Raw genomic sequence first — 23,978 nt, forward strand, 5'->3', positions numbered from 1 at the left:
TGGATAATCCTTTCCCTGTTCTCCCCTAACTGCCCTGTCTCAGCTCGTGCTCTAAAACTGGCTAGGGTGGTGTCAGTATCGACCTCTTGTCGAAACTGAACTCTATCCCAGGTATCACTCACATTGTCCCCACAAGAAGAATCACTCACCGGCGGTGTCGGCGGTTCTGGTGGCCTCATTTCCATGGATGAGTTGTATGCGTCCCCATCTGCTGCTCTCTTGGCTTGACTTCTGGTTACCGCACCTACGAAGTGGCAATGCAGATGTCCCACATCATTTCATAAAAGAACGTCTGCGGGGAGGCCGCTCATCACACCGACCACGCATTGTTTGGCCCCAAAGCCATAATCCAGGGTCACCCTCGCTCTTGGAATATATCTCTGGGTGCCTCCAGCCAATTCAATGGCAATTCCTGGTCCCTTTTGAATTGCTTCAGGCTGAAGTACGCGGGGATCGGCTATGGTGAGAAAAGCCCCAGTGTCACGGAAGCCGACAACCTTCTGGCCATCCCGCACGACCTTCTGTAGATGTATGTGCTGACGGTCAGAAGAACAGGTGGCTGGGGCTCGCACCCCATAGACTCCTGGTATGTGAGCAAGGGTATCGGAGTCACTTGGCAAGTCGTCAGGGACTGAATCCAGCTCTTCTCCTGGTGAGGGTGTCTGTAGATAAAGAACCGGCAAAGGCGGTCTTTAGCTGTCCTGTCTCCGAACACCTGGACATTGGAATTGCAGATGCCCAGGCTGCCCACATCTATAACATCTGCGCTCTGGGACTCTTCCTCCACGTCGTAGTCCCAAAGGCAGAGCAGGAATAATGCGAAGCACAGTCACACGAAAGTCACCATGAATGGATGGTCTATTGGGATGGTGAGTATGGGAGGCCGAAGGACCAGGGGCCGCCATCGTTAGGGGGCTGGTAGTTCTTTTCTCACTGAGTAGTAACTTTTTCCATTGAGGCTTGATGGTGAGAGCCTCATCTGCTAGAGCTGCAGCTTCCTCCACCGTGGCTGGTCTCCTTTCACGCACCCATTCTCGGATCTCAGCGGGACATTTGAAGTAAAACTGCTCTTTCAAGATGACCTGGAGGAAGGCCCCCCAAGTTAAGGCCTCCTCTCCCTCCAACCAGCAATGACATATTTGTTTGAGTCTGTGGGCATACATCTTGAAGGACACCTCCTCATCACAGGCCAAAGTACGAAACTGGGTCCTATAAGTGTCTGGGGTCACAGTGTAGTGTTCCAGAATAGTCCGTTTAATGTCTGCATACTCACAGTCTCCCCGAGGGTCCTTAGCTCTATAGGCTGCGGCAGCTCCACCCTCTAAGAGCCCCACCAGATGTCGGACTCGCTCCCTTTCTGGGACTTCCATTGATCGACACTGAAGCTCAAAGTCCTGAAAGAAGCCCTCAAAGTCACCTGCAGCCTCCTGGAATGGCTTGAAATCTTTGCGGGACACTCTGGGGAGTTCCCTCATGGTGGGTGCTGGGGTTACAGTCTGTCTGGCGCTTCTAGCTGCTTCCAAAGCTATCTGCCTGTCCAGCAATGACATTTCCTTAGCTCCTCGCATGACCTCCATCTTATAGTCTATGGAGACCTCCTCTCCCATCATTGCTATCTCTTCCTCGTACCACACAGCCCACTGACTTTTTTGGGTATTTACCTCTGCCTGTCGCCTTTCCTCCATTGGCCGTGGAGGTGCTTCCTCAGCATCCTCTTGCAGGCGAACTCCTTCCAAAGCCTCAGTTAGCTGCTCCTTTGAGAGTCCCTTGTAGCTGATCCCCAGTTCACGGGCCTTTGTTTGTAAGCTCACCAAAGTCCAGTTCTTGTACTCTGAGGCTCTGTTTCCAGCAGTTGATGGGCCGTTGACCTCCATTCCTTCTGCTCTGATCACAACCAGTTTGTGACGGGGTATGCGGCAGAGCAAGAAGAGACCACCGGACTAAGAACGCTCCAACGGGATTTATTAAGGCAGGCAGCATACCAAATCAAAAATCCATGTTCTTCCTAAGGTTCTTAATAAATCCACAATCACCAACGGGCGTGAGGTCTTGCCGCAGCTAAGAGCCCCCACACTTCTTCCTCCAGAGATCTCCCAACACAACACTGGTCACCCATAAGTCCATTGTCTTGAACTACCGGGAACAGCTCAAGGGTAGGGGAGGAGAGGTTTCCCCCCTCCTAGTCGATGGTTTAGTCCATGGCATGGCTCCGATGTGTCTATAAAGATGTGTACTGTGAGTTCTCCCCCTGCTTAAGAGAACAATGGGGAGTCCTCTAGCGGTGTTGACACAAGCCCAAGTTAAATTATGGTTGAGGAACAAAGATCTGGGAAAGAGCATGGGTATTTACATCACATAATGACATTTTATACAGAAATGCAGGACAGGGAAAACGATGTACCATGACAGTGTGTGGTGTGTACGGCGTATACAGTGTGTTTGTGTGTACGGCGTATACAGTGTGTGTGTATGGTGCGTACAGCGTATACAGTGTGTGTGTGTGGTGCGTACGGCGTATACAATGTGTGTGTATGTGGTGCATTCGGCATATACAGTGTGTTTCTATGTGGTGCGTACGACATATACAGGGTGTGTGCATGTTGTGCGTATGGCGTATACAGTGTGTGTGTATGGTGCATACGGCGTAAACAGTGTGTGTGTATGGTGCGTACGGCGTATACAGTGTGTGTGGTGCTGAGGGTTTATACAGTGTGTGTATATGTGTGTGTGTGTGGTGCGTATGGCCTTTACAGTGTGTGTGTGTTGCGTACGGCGTATACAGTGTGTGTGCGTGTACGGCGTATACAGTGTGTGTGTGTGGTGTGTACGGCATATATAGTGTGTGTGTGTTTAATGCGTGCAGCGGATACAGTGTGTGTATGTGTGTGTGTGGTGCATATGGCGTAAACAGTGTGTGTGTGCGTGTGGTGCGTACGGCATATACAATGTGTTTGTGAGTGTGGTGTGTACGGCGTATACAGTGTGTATGTGTGTGTGTGTGGAGCGTAATGCGTATACAGTGTGTGTGTGTTGTGCATACAGCATATACAGTGTGTATGTGTGTGTGGTGCGTACGGCTTATACAGTGTGTGTGTGTGGTACGTATGGCATATACAGTGTGTGTGTGTGGTGCGTATGGCGTATACAATGTGTGTGTATGTGGTGCGTACGGCATATACAGTGTGTGTGGTGCGTACAGCGTATACAGTGTGTTTGTGTGGTGCGTACGGCGTATACAGTGTGTGTATGTGGTGCGTACGGCATATACAGTGTATGTGTATGTGGTGCGTAAGGCGTATACAGTGTGTGTGTGTGGTGCATATGGCCTATACATTGTGTGTGTGGTGCGTATGATGTATACATTGTGTGTGTGCGTGTACCGGGTATACAGTGTGTGTGTGTACGGCATATACAGTGTGTGTGGTGCGTACGGCATGTACAGTGTGTGTGGTGCATACGGCGTAGTGTGTGTGGTGCATTTGGAGTATGCACTGTGTGTGTGGTGCGTACGGCGTATACAGTGTGTGTGTGTGTATGGTGTGTATGGCATATATAGTGTGTGTGTGTGTGTGTGGTGCGGAGGGTTTATACAGTGTGTGTGTGGTGCGTATGGCCTATACATTATGTGTGTGGTGCGTACGACGTATACATTGTGTTTGTGCATGTTCGGCGTATACAGTGTGTGTGTGTACGGCGTATACAGTGTGTGTTTGTGTGTGTGGTGCTTATGGTGTATACAGTGTGGGTGTGTGTGGTGTGTTCGGCGTATAGTGTGTGTGTGTGTGTGGTGCCTATGGCGTATACAGTGTGTGTGTTTGTGTGTGGTGTGTATGGAAAATTTATGTGTGTGTGTGTTCTGTGATGCGTACGGCGTATACAGTATGTGTTTGTGTGTGTGGTGCGACGGTGTTCCGCTGGTGGTACCGCGCAAGAGGCTGGTACCACCAGCGGTTTCCATATTGAGACACCTATCACTTGGTTGTCCCAATATGGAGGTCGTCGAACTTCCGCCGCTTCGAATTTTGGGATCCGGACACATCTGGATGGAACAGGATGTGAAGACATTACAAGGTAAATATATATTAGATAACTCTAGAACGCTTCATCAAATCCCAGTGATTCTGAGATTATATTTTCATCACACATTGTACTTTATGGTAGTGGTAAACTTGAGTCAAAGTTTTTTGCATTTACTTAAACATAGGAATTTTGGCAAAAATTTTGAAAATTTTGCAATTTTCAAACTTTCAATTTTATGCCCTTAAACCAAATAGTCATGCTGTACAAAAAATGTATAAATAACATTTCCCTTATGTATACTTTTACATCAGCATCATTTTTTTCAACATTTTTTTTGTTAGGAAGTTAAAAGGGTTAAAAGTTAACAGTAATTTCTAATTTTTCTAAAATTCTTTTTTCTAGGGACCACATCACGTTTGAAGTGACTTTCAGGGGCCTATATGATGAAAAATACCCAAATGTGACACCATTTTATAAATTAAATTCCTCAAACTGCTCAAAACCACGTTCATGAAGTTTATTAACCCTTTATGTGCTTGACAGGAATTAAAGCAATGTGGAAAGAAAAAATGAACATTTTAATTGTTCCCACAAAAATGTTAATTTAGCCCCAAATTTTGCATTTTTACAAGGGTAATATGAGAAAATGAACCATACAATTTGTTGTGCAATTTCTCCTGAGTATGCCGATACCCCATAAGTGGAGGAAAACCACTGTTTAGGTGCATGGCAGGGCTCGTAAGGGAAAGAGTGCCATTTGACTTTTGGATCGCCAAACTGGCTGGAATAGATAGCGACACGATATCGCGTTTGCAGAGTCCCTGGTATGAATAAACAGAGGAAAACACCCACAAGTGACCCAATTTTGAAAATTAAACCCTTCAAGGAATTTATTTAAACATGTGGGAGCACTATGAACCCACTGGTGCTTCACAGAATTTTATAACATTGAGATGTGGAAATGAAAAAATTAATTTTTCCCACAAAAATGTTGCTTTCTCCCCAAATATTTCATTTTTACAAGGGTAACAGGAGAAAATGGACCATATTATTTGCTGTGGAATTTCTCCTGAGTACACTGATACCTCATCTGAGGTGGAAAACTATTGTGTGGCGCATGGCAGGGCCCGAAAGAGAAGGAGCGTCAATTGACTTTTGGAGCGCAAAATTAGCTGAAATAGATAGCGGACGCCATGTCGCGTTTCCAAAGCCCCTTATATGCCTAAACAGTTAAAAAACCCCACAAGTGATCCCATTTTGGAAACTAAACCCTTCAAGGAACTTATCTAGAGGTGTAGTGAGCACTTTTGTATAGACAGGTGCTTCACATAATTTTATAACGCTGAGCAATGAAAATGAAAAAAAAAAGAATTTTCCCGCAAAAATGTTGCTTCAGCCTCAAATGTTTCATTTTCAGAAGGGTAGCATGAGAAAATGGACCATACAATTTGTTGTGCAATTTGTCCTGAGTACACAAATACCCCATATGTGGTGGAAAACTACTGTTTGGGCACACGGCAGGCCTCGGAAGAGAAGGAGTAGTGATGAGTGAGCACTAAAATGCTCGGGTGCTCATTGCTTTGGTCAAGCAAATTTGATTGCTCGAGTGCTCGACTCGAGCAACAAGCCCAATGTAAGTCTATGGGAAATTTGAGCATTTTTTCCGGCGGCCCCTCCCAGAGGTCTGCAGGGGGCCTAGAAATTGCCCCAATCGATGGGAACAGTTCTCAAATGGCATGGGAACAGCATGGGGAAGACCCCTGGAAGCAACTCTGACTCCCAGGTCACTGCTGTGAACACAGGAGATTTTTTTCAAAATTACCCCGACACTAACAAAATGGTATAATGAACTGCTACGGGGGGGAGGGGAAGCTACTGGAGGGAACCAACATAGCTCACATAAGCTTAATCCCAAAAGAAGGAAAAGATCCGGAAGAACTGGCTTCCTATAGACCAATTTCCTTAATAAATCAAGATATCAAAATAATATCTAAACTAATGGCGAATAGACTGGCAGAGGTGATGCCCACCTTGGTTACACCCTCACAGGATGATTTTGTGAAAGGGAGGAGTGCAGTCACCAATATCAGGAGAATACAACACCCACGATAATAAGGGGAGGTCAGCACTACATAGTTTATAAGGCCGAAAAAAGACAAGCGTCCATCCAGTTCAGCCTATTTCTTGTGCACTGCAGCTATTCCGCAGCGTTGATCCAGGGGAAGGCAAAAAAAAAAAAAAACATGCGGTATAGGCCAATTTCCCGACACCAATCTGGCAGTCAGATTAAATCCCTGGATTAATTAACTAAGCATAAGATGTAATTTTATTGTTCTCAAGAAAGGCGTCCAGGCCTCTCTTGAACTCATTAAGTGAGTTGGACATCACCACTTCCTCTCCCAGAGAGTTCCAGAGTCTCACGGCTCTGACCGTAAAGAATCCCCTTCTATGCTGGTGCAGGAACCTCCTTTCCTCCAGACGCATAGTGTGCCCCCTCGTGTTTGTCACCATCCTTGGTATAAACAGGTCATGGGAGAGATCTCTGTACTGCCCCCTGATGTATTTATACATGTTTATGAGGTCTCCCCTAAGCCTTCTCTTTTCCAACGTAAATAGGCCTAATTTTGACAACCTCTCTGGGTATTCTAGTCCCTCCATTCCCTTTATTACCTTAGTCGCCCTCCTTTGTACCATCTCTAGCTCCAATATGTCTTTCCTGAGCACCGGAGCCCAGAACTGTGCACAATATTCTAAGTGCGGCCTTACCAGCGCTTTATACAGAGGAAGAACAATGTTCTCACTAGTCACATTAGATGCTGAAAAGGCATTTGATAAGGTAAAATGGAAATGGGTGGATAGGGTCTTAGATAAATTGGGACTAATGGGCAAGTTTAGAAATCTTACTTGTGCCTTATGTAACAACCCTTCCGCCAGAATCCAGACCACAAGGTTTTTATCAAAGAGTTTTAAATTAGAAAAGGGAACGCGTCAGGGGTGCCCCCTTTCCCCTCTAATATTTGACCTAGCATTGGAGCCCTTAGCATGATGGCTGGAACAAGGCCTAACATTTGTGGGGATACCAATCAACAACAAGAAAATGCTAGCTTCATACTTCGCAGATGACATAATACTGTACTTGGCAGACATGAGAAGGGACCTGCCAAATATATTGAAACTAATGGAGACTTTTGGCAGCTTTTCGGGTTCACCTTAAACAAAGCCTAGTGCGAAATACTCCAATTAACAACCAAAGATAATCTACTGATTAAAGACAGTGAAATTAGGAGTATCCCATTAGCCAAAAAAACACGTAACCTAACTAGACATCAAAATTGGCAAAAAACAGGAGTCAATATATAATATTAATTTTCCACCGCTAATAGATAAAATCCAAAAATAACTAGATAGGTGGCAGAATCTACCCCTGAGTCTTTTGGGGAGGATTCATCTACTTAAAATGATGAGCATTGCAAAATTAATGTATCCTTTACAGACCATACCTGTACTCTTAAAACATTCTGATGTAGCAAGGAGTAACTCAATGATTAGAAGATTTATTTGGAAAAATAGGAGACCAAGGATTAAATTGACTACTCTGATGACACCAAAAAAGGTAGGAGGAGTCAATCTACCAGACATAAGAGGGTATAATCTGGCCTGAATCTCGAAACACATAATGGACTGGATCAAAAACAACAATTGTTATTCAGACTTAGGCTACGTGCCCACGATGCAGAAATGCTCAGGATTTTTTCCTGAGCGTTTCTGTATCTCCCTGGCAGAAAAAAACACATGACTCTGACGTCAGCGCAGGTCCTTCATTCCATCGCGAACTGCTGCCAAGCAAGGAGGAGCGCACCGCGGGCCGCCAGAAGGTAAATATATATTTATTTTTTATTTTATTCTTTTTTTTACAGTTTTCTATGGTACCCCGGTCCGGAGGAGAGTCTCCTCTCCTCTAGACCTGGGTACTATCCGCACATTAGAACGCATGGAATGCGCATCTACTTATGCAGTGATGCGTAATCCATGCGGTCTAATGCAAGTCAATGGCGGCGAAAACGCAGCACTTCTGCAGAATAATTGGTAGTGCTGCGTTTTTTTCCACAATGATAATCCGCAGCGGAAATTTCCGCAGCATGTGCACAGCACGTGCGGATTATCATTGGGGAACATGGCAGGCCTTCTACCATGCGGTTTTTAAGCGTTTCTGTAGCGTTTTTGCCGTTGCGGAAACGCTTAAAAAATGCATCATGGGCACACAGCCTTAAACTTAGATTCCACGGGTGAGTATAAGATTTTTCTAACGGCCCTCCTACACATGTCACTAGGCTTAATGCTAAAAAAAATAAAGAACTGTCTAATATATTGAGATACAATAGCCACTTGCAAAGAATTAAGGAAGAAATTAGGACTATCGTGGAGAGTTTCAAAGATTATGCCCCTATGGGACAATCCAGCCTATAAGGTACTTAATGAGAACCAACTATTTCATGAGTGGAAACTCAAGGGTGTCCTTAAAGTAGCTGATTTATTGAAGGTGGAGGAGAAAAGATGGATGACATGGGCTGAGCTATCGACTAATTATAATTTGGGAGATAGCCATATACTGCAGTATGGTCAAATTAAGGGTCAAGTTATGTCTCATTTGATTCGGGTAGAAAAGGAAACAAAGCAAAACCCAATGGATAGATTATTCTTCTCGGGGACAGGCCCCCAAAACATATCTAGCCTATACAGAGGATTAAAATATATTAGTGGTTGTAACAAAAACGCACGACCATTCGAATCTTGGGCTAGGCAACTGGGGGATGAAAATACAGGGGAAGAAATTTTGACAGGGTGGTTAGAAATAAGGAAAAACGTTCTGAGCGAAATCTGGAGAGACACACAATTCAGAATAATACACAGAGCTATACTGGCTTTTAACATATCACCTTCAAATAAAATGAGGGACCGGCTAACCCAATGCCCAAAGTGTGAACTTATAAACTCCGACCTGCTACATGGTCTGTGGAGTTGTCCAAAAATACAAAAGGTATGGAGGGACACTAAGGAGCTACTGGAACTAGTGGACATCAGACATATCGTACTAAACCCAATGGCCTTCCTGTTCCATACCATCTCAGACAGAGACAGGGGTAGCCAGCAAAAAAACAAAGGGAAAAGAGATAGGAGAAAAATTACTCCTCTTTTCCACACAGTTTGTATGACTGTAAAGAGATGTATTCTTAAGCTCTGGCTCAGCGAACATACCCACAGTAGGAGAGAGATCTTGAATCTTCTGAAAAAATAATTTCATATAGAGTGGGTCGGAGCAGAGCAGAATAAAGAAAGGAGTATAGCCCTGCTAATGTCGAAATGGAGATGCTTTTTGCTTAAACATTATACCAATGAGGAACTTTTAGAAGTTATCAGACCATTTAGTATGACAAGTTGGTATCTGCTGGAGGATATAGAAGGAACATTAGGGAAGTTGAAAGTAAATTGACAAAGTCAAGGATAGGGTTCTATGTTAGATGGAATGCATTGTAAGTCAAAATTGAAAATGTTCTTAAAATGAGCAATTCTAGAAAAACCAAGTGTATACATGCTATCTTAAATATGGAGAACTACCTGTTTGGTCCTGGATCTTCTGCATAGAGGGGAGGGGGTGGGGTTACTTTTTTTTGTGGTTACTTTTTTGTGATTAGGAATGTAAAAAGTGAATGTATCAGTCGCTACAATATTGAAAAAGTTTAATAAAAATTATTGTTAAAATAACCCATAAACTGAAACATAAGACAAAACCAAAATGGATTTTCCTGGAAAAAATGTTAAGGAACATCCTTTCCAGAGTAATGACTTGTATATAAGGCAAAATAACCAAAAACAAAAATGCTCCTCCACACCTTGGGCTATGTTCATAGGTAGTGTTTTTGATGCGTTTTTACACTTTTGCATTGCTTTCAACTGTGAAAAATACGTTCACCAGTAAATGTAATTTTAACATTTTACTACCTTATATGGCCATGTGGTTTGAGACATGATCAGACATATCCTGTTTCATTTATGAAGGAGGGACTCTGGAAGTCACAAAGCCTATTTTTATTGGGCCATTAGGCAGCCTTTACTATTGTTAAAGGGCCAGCAGTTGGCCCTCACTATTGTTAGAGGAACATCAGCTGGCTATGCTTTGTTGTTCCCATTATTAAGGAGCGGGTCTCCTATACTGTTATATGCAGTGACTGAAAGGGCTGCCCAAATTTTGGAAAAATCCCAATACCAATTTGAAGACACATAGAGGAGGGCCTCAGGTAAAAAAATGTGACCATTATAAAGGAGCGGTTCTGCTATACAATTATTGCGTATACAGTGAATGCAAAGGCTGCTTAAATTTTGGAAAAACCGCAATACCAATTTGAAGACATATAGAGGAAGGTCTCAGTAAAAAAATGTTCCCATTATAAAGGAGCGGTTCTGCTATACAGTTATAGCGTATGCAGTGACTGCACGAGGGGTGCCACGCATACCAGGATTGCGATGAGATGTGCCACGCATACCAGGATTGGGGACGAGGGGTGCCACGCATACCGGGATTGGGGATGAGGGATGCCATGCATACCGGGATTGGGGGTGAGGGGTGCCACGCATACCGAGATTGGGGATGAGGGGTGCCACGCATACCGGGGTTGGGAATGAGGGGTGCCACGCATACCGGAATTGGGGTTGAGGGGTGCCACGCATACCAGGATTGGGAATGAGGGGTGCCACGCATACCGGGATTGGGGATGAGGGGTGCCACGCATACCGGGATTGGGGATGAGGGGTGCCACTAATACCGGGATTGGGGATGAGAGGTGCCACGCATACCGGGATTGGGGATGAGGGATGGGGTGCCATGCATACCAGGATGAGGGATACCATGCACTCCAGGACAGGGATGAGGGATGGGGTACCACGCATACCAGGATTGGGGATGATGGGTGCCACGCATATCAGGATGGGGAATGAGGGGTACCACGCATATCAGGATTGGGGATGAGGGGTGCCATGCATACAGGGATTGGGGATATGGGGTGCCATGCATACCGGGATTGGGGGTGAGGGGTACCATGCATACCGGGATTGGGGATGAGGGATGGGGTGCCATGCATACCAGGATGAGGGATACCATACATTCCAGGATAGGGACGAGGGATGGGGTACCATGCATACCAGGATAGGAATGAGGGATGCCACACATACTAGGATTGTGGGTGAGGGGTGCCACGCATACCAGGATTGGGGGTGAGGGGTGCCATGCCTACCAGGATAGGGGGTGAGGGGTGCCATGCATACCAGGATAGGATGATGGAGACAGGATGGGGTCAGCACAAATACAAGGAGAGGGGCAGCACATACCAGCATGGGAGACCATATACCAATAAAAATGCTCGCCACCCGGGCGTAGAATGGGTTCAATAGCTAGTCACACTATATGGTTCCTTGCTCCATCTCATAGTGCCCCGCCTGCAATGCCTTCTCTTGTGAGCAGAGAGCATTTCAGAAGACAGAGAAGCGGGATGGTGATGCTAGTTATGGCGTTATCGCCACTCACCGTCTGGGTAGAGTCCTCAAAGTTTTGGAGGATGACACAGATGTCTGACATCAATGCCCACTCCTCAGTCTTATATGCGGAGGCTTACCTGAATGCCAACGGGCAGGTTGAAGCTGGTACTCAACAACTGCCCTCTGCTGCTCACAAATCCTTCCCAACATCTGCAAGGTTGAGTTCCAAAAGTGGTGACATCACACACCAGCCGGTAATCTGGAAGCTGCAAATGCTGCTTAAGTACGGTGAGGCCAACGAAAGCTGTTGGTGACTTTCGAAAATTGGCACACACATGGCATACTTTGACAAGCAGCTCAGGCAGATCCAGGTAGGATTTGAGAAACCACTGAACCACTAGGTTGAGCACAAGGGCCAGGCATGGTACGTGTGTGATGTTGCCTAGCTTCAGAGCCGCCACCAGGTTCCGGCCATTGTAACAAATAACCATGCCTGGCTGTAGGTTCAGCAGTGACAGCCACAGATCTGCCTGCTCTTTTACAACAGTCAACAACTCTTCAGAGGTGTGCGGTTTGTCCCCTATGCATATTAACTTCAGCAGTGCCTGTTGCCGCTTGGCTGAGGCAGTGCTGCAGTGCTTCCAGCTTCGGACTGATGTGATAATTTCAGAGATGGAGGATAAGGCTTTGGAGGAGGAGGTGCAGGAGCTGTAGAATGTGGGGGAACCCTTATTTACCTAGGGCTCGCAATCCTCGGCATCAGGAGGATTCGTCCCAGGGTCCAACTGGGTTCTGGCTTCCACTATATTAACCCAATGTGCATCAGCGAGATGTACTATCCCTGGCCACAAGCACTTGTCCACATGTCTGTGGTTAGGTTGTCCTTCCCAGTTACTTCGTTGTTGAGGGCACGGCTAATGTTCTGGGACACGTGCTTGTGTAATGCGGGGACGGCACACTGGGAGAAATAGCGGCAGCTGGGGACCAAGTACCGCTGGACGGCCGTTGCCATCAGGTTATGGAAAGCTTCCATCTCCACAAGCCTAAAATGCAACATTTCGAGCGCAAGCATTCGTGAAATGTGTGAGTTTAGTAGTGTGACCTGTGGAGCATTAGCTGCATATTTGCGCTTTCATTCCAAGGACTGGGGTAGGGACAACTGAACACTAGGACAAGGACGTGGATGTGGTTACTGATGGTGGCAGTTGTGAGTGTGCAATGAAAGGTGCAGGGCAGGAGGCATCTTCACATGCGCCATGGACTGGGGATTGGCATGCACACACAACAGCGGAACAAGCAGTGGTGTCACCCACAGACACTGTTTCTGGACCCTGGCGTTCAGCCCACCTAGTCGGGTGCTTTGCTGTCATGTGCCTGAGCATGCTGGTGGTGGTCAGGCTGGTAGATATGCTGCCCTGCTGATGCTGGCCTGGCAGATGTTGCAAATGGCCTTTTTGGGGTTTTCTGGACAGTCTTTAAAAACAACCAGACTCAGGAAGACATAACAGTTGTATTGGTAACTTCTGTTGTGTTGGTTTTCCGGGGAACATTTGCCCGCCTTGTGTCTGTGGCCACCACACTGCTTATTCCTGCCTGTTATGGTGCTACACCTTCCTCCCCCTGTGTGCTGCTGTCCTCACTCTGCATGTCACTTTGCCAGGTTGGGTCAGTGACTTCATCGTCCACCACCTCATCTTCCACTTCCGCACCCTTGTCCTCCTCCTGATTTTCTCGCAATTGTGTCTCATCATCATTCACCTCTTGCAACAGTAATTTCACTTTCCCAACTTTGCCTTCGTATGACCGTGGCTGGTCAAATATTGGGCATCGCTACATGCGATCTCATCTTGCCTCGCTAGAAGCTCGCCGGGCAAGAGGACCAAATCTATAAATGGAAAAGTGAACAGCTTTTCGGAGTGTCCAAGTGTGGGATCAGTTGTCTCCGGGCACTCGGCAAAGTGGGAAGAAGGAGGATCAGGGTGAGGAATATGTGGTTCAGACTCACAGCTACTGAGAGTTGACTGTGTGGTGGCAAAGTAACTGGAAGCATTATCTGCTATCCAACTAACAACCTTTTCACACTGCTCTGGCTTCAAGAGTGGTGTTCCGCGGCCCCCTAGTAATTGGGACAGGAAGGTAGGTCGACATAATGTGGATGTTTGTTGTGCTCCCTCAGCAGGCAGAGTTTCATCTTACCCACAGCCTCGGCCTCTGCGCGCACCATCACCATCACGTCCGCTTCCCCATCCCTTGCCACGCGCCTTTACCATTTTAAATGGAGTGGAATATTTGGCACGCGCCACAAAATGTCTGAATTATTACCACAGTAATATGCGATCACGTGTGACAACCACTGTTTTAGGCTGTGGCCTTGTAGTATAGTATTGGTCAGCAACCAAGTGAGAATAGGTTCAATAAAACACAGATGACTAACTTTAAACAAAATGGAATATTAAGCACGCCCCACAAAATGTCACAATTATTACCGCAGTAATATGCGATCACGTGTGATGTGATATAAAAGTATCTCTGCTTACACAGTACAGCAATGTGAATAAAATCCCAAAAATCTGCCAGTATTCTGCTAAGAAGCAAATGGAGCAGTAAAATGGTGTACTGTATTGCTTTTTAAGCAAATAATCAGGATTAAGAGCAAAAAAATAGCCCTGATATGTAGGGTTATGCAGATATGTAACAGCAGCAGACAGAATGTGCAATGGACCCTATTGTGCTGTATACACTGCCACAAACCCTGCCTGCCTAACTCCTGCTATCACCAGTAATATATGCAGCTGGATTAGTCCTCAGAAGGACTGTTAGTTCAGATGGATATATATATATATATGTATATATATGTTGTGGAATACCTATACTAGCTAATAAACAAGCAAATCTCTCCCTCACTCAGCAGCAGCTCTCCCTACTCTGCCTGTTTTGGGGGTACACTGTGATGAGTATAGGGTCACCAGGTCTTATATAGACCTGATGACGCTATGCGGCCAGCCAAGCACTGTAATGCCACAACCAAGATGGCTACGGCATTACTGTGAGTGGCAGGCAATCCCAGCATGTTAATTGGCTCTCTAAATAGTGCCAAACATGTGGAGAGGGGACTCGTGCTCCCTCGCGAGCATAATGGAAATACTCGAGGAGCGCCGAGCATGTCGAAAAGTGAGATGCACGGGCAAGTACCGAGCAGTGACGAACACGCTCGCTCATCACTAAGAAGGAGCCAATTAAATTCTGGAGCGCAATTTTAGCTGAAACAGATTGTGGACGCCATGTTATAGTTGAAGAACCCCTGACATACCAAAACAGGAGAAGCCCCCACAAGTGAAACCCATTTCAGGAACTATACCTCTTGATAAATTCTTCTAGGGGTATGGTGAGCATTTTTAATTCTCATGAGATTCATAGAATTGTATAACATTGGTCTGAATTAATGGAAAATTACAATTTTTTCCACAAAAATGTTACTTTGGCCCAAGTTTTCATTTTTCAAAAGGAATAATAGGAGAAATGGTCCACAAAATATGTTACACAATTTCTCCTGAGTAGGCCAAAATCCCAAAACTACTTTTAAGGCAATGGGATAAACAGCGCAGCGAAAGGAGCACTAGGGTAAAGGGATAAAAATGAACGGACCTTTATTCTATTCTTTAAGTTCCACAATGCGTTTCGATATCAACACCCTATCTTCATCAGGTAGTATAACTAACAAAGGGAAGTGACACCAATGAAAAGAAGTGGTTAAAAACAACACCAATACAGTGTCCATTTTAGGACATGATCAGATATCAAAATCAAACATCAGAATGTCTGTTTGAGGCTAAATACCCTGTCTGACAAGTGATTCTGAAAGGGATTCTGACAAGTGATTCTGACAAGTGACTTTGATAAGTGACTTTTACAACTATAATAATAATAATAAAAATATTCACTGTTCGCTGATGGGACTTGAACCCAAAATTCTGTGTCCAGAAACCAGTGCACTAGCCACTGAGGTATAAACTTAGTTGAAGAAACCTATGAGTTCTATTTGGTTATATGATTTTGAGTGCAAACCTGATTGAAACTCATTGGGACGTATGCACAGACTGCAAGCAAGCCAAATTCAAATGATGTTTGATTTTGATGTGTGAGTCTGATGTGTGACTTTCTTCCAACATCAGAATCAGAATCACAATGACTACAGTGTCATGGTTCAAATCCTATTAGGAATATTATTATTATTATTTTTTTAATTATGCCTGTTTAGCACACAAACTACAGGGGTGTTTTACTTTTAATATCTGACATTCTGATTGCCATCCTCATGTGTTACGAGTTTCAGACACGCTGTCTATTTGCATGGTAAATTACATAGCCCAAGTAAATAGGGAGGCACTAATTTACTACATATCTATTTCCAAGTGACTGTACATTTGCATAATTTCTTAAAGGGGTCTAATGATAAAATTTCTTTATTGTCAATTTTTTCTTTCCATTCACCCAAGAACTAGCTGCAAACTCCCAATTTACTTTTGCTATGTAATTATTATTATATATCACGACCTAAATAATCAAATAATGAACCTACAGTTTAATGGTAAGGCATCTGTGTCACATTGTTTTGGTTTGAAAGGATAATAATAATAGTTATAGTAGTAATAATAATAATAGTAGTAATAATAATAATGAAAATAATAATTAATAGAAGGAATCGCAATCTACGCAATTTGGTGGCACCAACTAACACTGCAATTAGGCTTTCTTGGGTTGGGGTTTGTAGTGTCTCTAATGGTGTCAGATCTTTTTCATCGCAGACAACAGGCAAAACGTTTACGATAAACTGTCATGTTGATTGTCAATCAACTTATGTGGTGTATTTCACCATCTTTATGAATTTGACTTTCATGGAAAATCCTAAATAATTCTTTCTTTTCCTCTCCCTTCCTATCCTTTTACCCTCCTTCCCTTTTTTCCTTACCTCTTTCCCCTCTTTTCCCTCATCCCATCCCCTTTTTACTGACGTTTTAGATTTGCCACCCTGGTATTGCTTTTTAATTAATTCATTTTGTATGTTCTGTGTTTATTAGAGATGAGCGTTGTTCGACTCGAACTGTTCGCCAATCTCAAATTCGAGCTGTTTTGGGCGGTGTTCGAGCCGTTCGGCGAACACGAACGATTTGAGAAAAATTCGGCTGTTCGAGGTTATGTTCGATAACTGTTCATGCACCAAAATCATAACTGGATTTTTTCTCATTAATGATGAAAATTAATGTTAATACGCAGTTTGAGTGTACAGCGGGGTGGGGGGAGGGGCAGGGGATGGATCTCTGCAGGAATAATGAAGATCTCCATTTTTTTTTCTCTTTCCCGCATTTACAGTGGGGAGGTGCAATCTGTCAGCCTATCAGCAGCGCACACACGGAGCGAAGTGCTTTTTTCCACACAAGCAAGGGCATGTGTCATTGGCAGTGTATGTCACATGTCCTTGCCCTATAAGACCAAGCCATTTTCCCCGTCGCCACCATTTTCTCACTGCTGCTGCGTGTTAGACGGCACCGCTGTTGCTGTGTGCGCTATACCTTGTTAATTTCAAGCCAATTTTCGCACAAATCTACAGATAGCTTGGGAGTAGGGAATAGTTGTGATTGCAGTCCTTTTAAGGACTAGGTTACAGCATTTCCTACGACTTTTATCAGGCAGGTCTGTGCTCTTAAATAGATAGATTGTGGGAGTAAAGACTAATTGTAATTGCAGTCCTTTTCAGGACTAGGTTACATCAGTTCCTATCAGTTTTTGCCAGGCAGGTCTGTGCCAGTGCTGTGCAAGTTTTTTTCACAGCATTTGGCTGAATCTAGCAAAGCTAATCGTTTTTGGCCTATTGCAGAGTGTGTTAGTCAGTAGAGAAGCCTATCTGTGTTGCAAGATATACCACCTGTGAATAGAATACCAATTTTTCTACTGCACCTAGTGAAGTAAAATCTTTTGGGCATAGCATCATTATATTAGTCCATCTATACTGACCTCCATCAGGTTGCAAATTGAATATAATTTTTTTCTGCATCTAGCTCTGAAAAAATATTTGGGCTTCTAGCAGTGTGTGGGACTTTCTCTATTAGTCCATCTATACTGACCTCCATCAGGTTGCAAATTAAAAATAATTTTTATCTGCATCTACCTCTGAAAAAATATTTGGGCTTCTAGCTGTGTGTGGGACTTGTTCTATTAGTCCATCTATACTGACCTCCATCAGGTTGCAAACTGAATATAATTTTTTTCTGCATCTAGCTCTGAAAAAATATTTGGCCTTCTAGCAGTGTGTGGGACTTTCTCTATTAGTCCATCTATACTGACCTCCATCAGGTTGCAAATTAAAAATAATTTTTATCTGCATCTAGCTCTGAAAAAATATTTGGCCTTCTAGCAGTGTGTGGGACTTTCTCTATTAGTCCATCTATACTGACCTCCATCAGGTTGCAAATTAAAAATAATTTATATCGGCATCTAGCTCTGAAAAAATATTTGGCCTTCTAGCAGTGTGTGGGACTTTCTCTATTAGTCCATCAATACTGACCTCCATCAGGTTGCAAATTAAAAATAATTTTTTGTCTGCATCTAGCTCTGAAAAAATATTTGGCCTTCTAGCAGTGTGTGGGACTTTCTCTATTAGTCCATCTATACTGACCTCAATCAGGTTGCAAACTGAATATATTTTTGTTCTGCATCTACCTCTGAAAAAATATTGAGCTTCTAGCTGTGTGTGGGACTTGTTCTATTAATCCATCTATACAGACCTCCATCAGGTTGCAAACTGAATATAATTTTTTTCTGCATCTACCTCTGAAAAAATATTTGGGATTCCACCTGTGTGTGGGACTTGTTCTATTAGTCCATCTATACTGACCTCCATCAGGCTGCAAACTGAATATAATTTTTTTTCTGCATCTAGCTCTGAAAAAATATTTGGCCTTCTAGCAGTGTGTGGGACTTTCTCTATTAGTCCATCTATACTGACCTCCATCAGGTTGCAAATTCAAAATAATTTTTTGTCTGCATCTAGCTCTGAAAAAATATTTGGCCTTCTAGCTGTGTGTGGGACTTGTTCTATTAGTCCATCTATACTGACCTCCATCAGGTTGCAAACTGAATATAATTTTTTTCTGCATCTAGCTCTGAAAAAATATTTGGCCTTCTAGCAGTGTGTGGGACTTTCTCTATTAGTCCATCTATACTGACCTCCATCAGGTTGCAAATTAAAAATAATTTATATCTGCATCTAGCTCTGAAAAAATATTTGGCCTTCTAGCAGTGTGTGGGACTTTCTCTATTAGCCCATCTATACTGACCTCCATCAGGTTGCAAATTAAAAATAATTTTTATCTGCATCTACCTCTGAAAAAATATTTGGGCCTCTAGCTGTGTGTGGGACTTGTTCTATTAGTCCATCTATACTGACCTCCATCAGGTTGCAAACTGAATATAATTTTTTTCTGCATCTAGCTCTGAAAAAATATTTGGCCTTCTAGCAGTGTGTGGGACTTTCTCTATTAGTCCATCTATACTGACCTCCATCAGGTTGCAAATTCAAAATAATTTTTTGTCTGCATCTAGCTCTGAAAAAATATTTGGCCTTCTAGCAGTGTGTGGGACTTTCTCTATTAGTCCATCTATACTGACCTCCATCAGATTGCAAATTAAAAACAATTTATATCTGCATCTAGCTCTGAAAAAATATTTGGCCTTCTAGCAGTGTGTGGGACTTTCTCTATTAGTCCATCTATACTGACCTCCATCAGGCTGCAAATTAAAAATAATTTTTATCTGCATCTACCTCTGAAAAAATATTTGGCCTTCTAGCTGTGTGCGGGACTTGTTCTATTAGTCCATCTATACTGACCTCTATCAGGTTGCAAACTGAATATAATTTTTTTCTGCATCTAGCTCTGAAAAAATATTTGGCCTTGTAGCAGTGTGTGGGACTTTCTCTATTAGTCCATCTATACTGACCTCCATCAGATTGCAAATTAAAAACAATTTATATCTGCATCTAGCTCTGAAAAAATATTTGGCCTTCTAGCAGTGTGTGGGACTTTCTCTATTAGTCCATCTATACTGACCTCCATCAGGTTGCAAATTAAAAATAATTTTTATCTGCATCTACCTCTGGAAAAATATTTGGGCTTCTAGCTGTGTGTGGGACTTGTTCTATTAGTCCATCTATACTGAGCTCCATCAGGTTGCAAACTGAATATAATTTTTTTCTGCATCTAGCTCTGAAAAAATATTTGGCCTTCTAGCAGTGTGTGGGACTTTCTCTATTAGTCCATCTATACTGACCTCCATCAGGTTGCAAATTAAAAATAATTTTTATCTGCATCTAGCTCTGAAAAAATATTTGGCCTTCTAGCAGTGTGTGGGACTTTCTCTATTAGTCCATCTATACTGACCTCCATCAGGTTGCAAATTAAAAATAATTTATATCTGTATCTAGCTCTGAAAAAATATTTGGCCTTCTAGCAGTGTGTGGGACTTTCTCTATTAGTCCATCTATACTGACCTCCATCAGGTTGCAAATTAAAAATAATTTTTATTTGCATCTAGCTCTGAAAAAATATTTGGCCTTCTAGCAGTGTGTGGGACTTTCTCTATTAGTCCATCTATACTGACCTCCATCAGGTTGCAAATTAAAAATAATTTATATCTGCATCTAGCTCTGAAAAAATATTTGGCCTTCTAGCAGTGTGTGGGACTTTCTCTATTAGTCCATCTATACTGACCTCCATCAGGTTGCAAACTGAATATATTTTTTTTCTGCATCTACCTCTGAAAAAATATTGGGCTTCTAGCTGTGTGTGGGACTTGTTCTATTAATCCATCTATACAGACCTCCATCAGGTTGCAAACTGAATATAATTTTTTTCTGCATCTACCTCTGAAAAAATATTTGGGCTTCTAGCTGTGTGTGGGACTTGTTCTATTAGTCCATCTATACTGACCTCCATCAGGTTGCAAACTGAATATAATTTTTTTCTGCATCTAGCTCGGAAAAAATATTTGGCCTTCTAGCAGTGTGTGGGACTTTCTCTATTAGTCCATCTATACTGACCTCCATCAGGTTGCAAATTCAAAATAATTTTTTGTCTGCATCTAGCTCTGAAAAAATATTTGGCCTTCTAGCAGTGTGTGGGACTTTCTCTGTTAGTCCATCTATACTGACCTCCATCAGGCTGCAAATTAAAAATAATTTTTATCTGTCCATCTACCTCTGAAAAAATATTTGGCCTTCTAGCTGTGTGTGGGACTTGTTCTATTAGTCCATGTATACTGACCTCCATCAGGTTGCAAACTGAATATAATTTTTTTCTGCATCTAGCTCTGAAAAAATATTTGGCCTTCTAGCAGTGTGTGGGACTTTCTCTATTAGTCCATCTATACTGACCTCCATCAGGTTGCAAATTAAAAATAATTTTTATCTGCATCTAGCTCTGAAAAAATATTTGGCCTTCTAGCAGTGTGTGGGACTTTCTCTATTAGTCCATCTATACTGACCTCCATCAGGTTGCAAATTAAAAATAATTTATATCTGTATCTAGCTCTGAAAAAATATTTGGCCTTCTAGCAGTGTGTGGGACTTTCTCTATTAGTCCATCTATACTGACCTCCATCAGGTTGCAAATTAAAAATATTTTTTATCTGCATCTAGCTCTGAAAAAATATTTGGCCTTCTAGCAGTGTGTGGGACTTTCTCTATTAGTCCATCTATACTGACCTCCATCAGGTTGCAAATTAAAAATAATTTATATCTGCATCTAGCTCTGAAAAAATATTTGGCCTTCTAGCAGTGTGTGAGACTTCTCTATTAGTCCATCTATACTGACCTCCATCAGGTTGCAAATTCAAAATAATTTTTTGTCTGCATCTAGCTCTGAAAAAATATTTGGCCTTCTAGCAGTGTGTGGGACTTTCTCTATTAGTCCATCTATACTGACCTCCATCAGGTTGCAAACTGAATATATTTTTTTTCTGCATCTACCTCTGAAAAAATATTGGGCTTCTAGCTGTGTGTGGGACTTGTTCTATTAATCCATCTATACAGACCTCCATCAGGTTGCAAACTGAATATAATTTTTTTCTGCATCTACCTCTGAAAAAATATTTGGGCTTCTAGCTGTGTGTGGGACTTGTTCTATTAGTCCATCTATACTGACCTCCATCAGGTTGCAAACTGAATATAATTTTTTTCTGCATCTAGCTCGGAAAAAATATTTGGCCTTCTAGCAGTGTGTGGGACTTTCTCTATTAGTCCATCTATACTGACCTCCATCAGGTTGCAAATTCAAAATAATTTTTTGTCTGCATCTAGCTCTGAAAAAATATTTGGCCTTCTAGCAGTGTGTGGGACTTTCTCTATTAGTCCATCTATACTGACCTCCATCAGGCTGCAAATTAAAAATAATTTTTATCTGCCCATCTACCTCTGAAAAAATATTTGGCCTTCTAGCTGTGTGTGGGACTTGTTCTATTAGTCCATCTATACTGACCTCCATCAGGTTGCAAACTGAATATAATTTTTTTCTGCATCTAGCTCTGAAAAAATATTTGGCCTTCTAGCAGTGTGTTGGACTTTCTCTATTAGTCCATCTATACTGACCTCCATCAGGTTGCAAATTAAAAATAATTTATATCTGAATCTAGCTCTGAAAAAATATTTGGCCTTCTAGCAGTGTGTGGGACTTTCTCTATTAGTCCATCTATACTGACCTCCATCAGGTTGCAAATTAAAAATAATTTTTATCTGCATCTACCTCTGAAAAAATATTTGGGCTTCTAGCTGTGTGTGGGACTTGTTCTATTAGTCCATCTATACTGAGCTCCATCAGGTTGCAAACTGAATATAATTTTTTTCTGCATCTAGCTCTGAAAAAATATTTGGCCTTCTAGCAGTGTGTGGGACTTTCTCTATTAGTCCATCTATACTGACCTCCATCAGGTTGCAAATTAAAAATAATTTATATCTGCATCTAGCTCTGAAAAAATATTTGGCCTTCTAGCAGTGTGTGGGACTTTCTCTATTAGTCCATCTATACTGACCTCCATCAGGTTGCAAATTAAAAATAATTTTTTGTCTGCATCTAGCTCTGAAAAAATATTTGGCCTACTAGCAGTGTGTGGGACTTTCTCTATTAGTCCATCTATACTAACCTCCATCAGGGTGCAACCTGAATATATTTTTTTTCTGCATCTGACGCGCCCCCTTGGCCTGTGCTGCTGCTGCTGTGCAGGGGGAATACCCGGAGCCGGATCGCTGGGGGTTGTAGTTCTCCATGGCGGTGACCCGGTCCGTGCCCAGGGCGGTCAAACCAGTGGCAGTCTATTTGTATTGGAATAAGTTTCCGACTACGCCACCCGTGGATTGCGGTCAGTGGGGACCGCCGCTGCGCTGCAGACCGCTGAGGCTGATGTTGTTCGCGCAGCCGAGTATGGGATGACTCCTCACGGGAGAAGTATTGCCTCAGGGCAGCTAATGTGGAAGATGATGGGAGTGATGGTGTGAGGGTCCCAGTGCTAATGGTGCAGGAGCGGCAAGGAATCACAGAGATGTGTGGTGCAGTTCAGGGTCTTTACTGATGGTACAAGGCAGACCCTCCCGGGAGTACTGGCTAGTATAAGGGGCCTGGTCAGTCTGCGAGCAAGCAGGAGTTCCCCTGGCCAGGTGGAGTTGTAGGCCTCCCCGTTAATCTGCACTCTTCCTGGCTACCTTGCTGTCAGCGGTTACAAGTAGCCCACTTCCCTGAGTATACCGTGTGGTGCTCACCCGTATGGCTGGTGACCTGGGGCCTTCTGTTAGCCTCCGCTCCTGGATGGCGGCGCTGGTCCCTTCTCTGTGACTGAGCCTCCGGGCTTCTATGGCCAGAGGACCTGGAATCCCCTGCCGGCTGGTTTCTGCTGCTGGGTGTATATCAGTCCCCACAGCCTCGGACTCTTGTGTCCGGCTTTAGTATCTTCGTCCAGGGCGAACTCTGCTCAGCTCCAGCCCCTGGACTTCTGCTACTGCTCCTACAGAGCTCCTAGTTCTTCCTTTCCCTCTCCAGGCTCTGACTGCTCTAATCCCGCCCCAGACCCAGTTTAAAAGGGCAGATTCCTCCCCTCCCAGGTCTGGGCGGACCGTGTTGCATGCTTAGGGATCCTGACCAGAGAAACCTCCCACTTACTCTCAGACATAATATCTCTATTACTGCGGCAACCAGACCCCTGGGGTGTCGCATTCCCCCCTAGTAAATTTTAGTACTGCGGGACTAAACACATTTTTTAAAGAAACATAAATACAAGGTATAACAATAATACAATAACATATTCACAAGAAACTTTAGTCTGTAGAGGTCACGGCGTTTCCGTGACCGGGTGTCCATATCACCCAAGGTGAAGTTTATGAAACAAAG

Source organism: Phyllobates terribilis, unplaced genomic scaffold, assembly GCF_046119375.1.
Source record: "Phyllobates terribilis strain yellow unplaced genomic scaffold, ASM4611937v1 Scaffold_12__6_contigs__length_324123572, whole genome shotgun sequence".
NCBI classification, from domain to species: Eukaryota; Metazoa; Chordata; class Amphibia; order Anura; family Dendrobatidae; genus Phyllobates; species Phyllobates terribilis.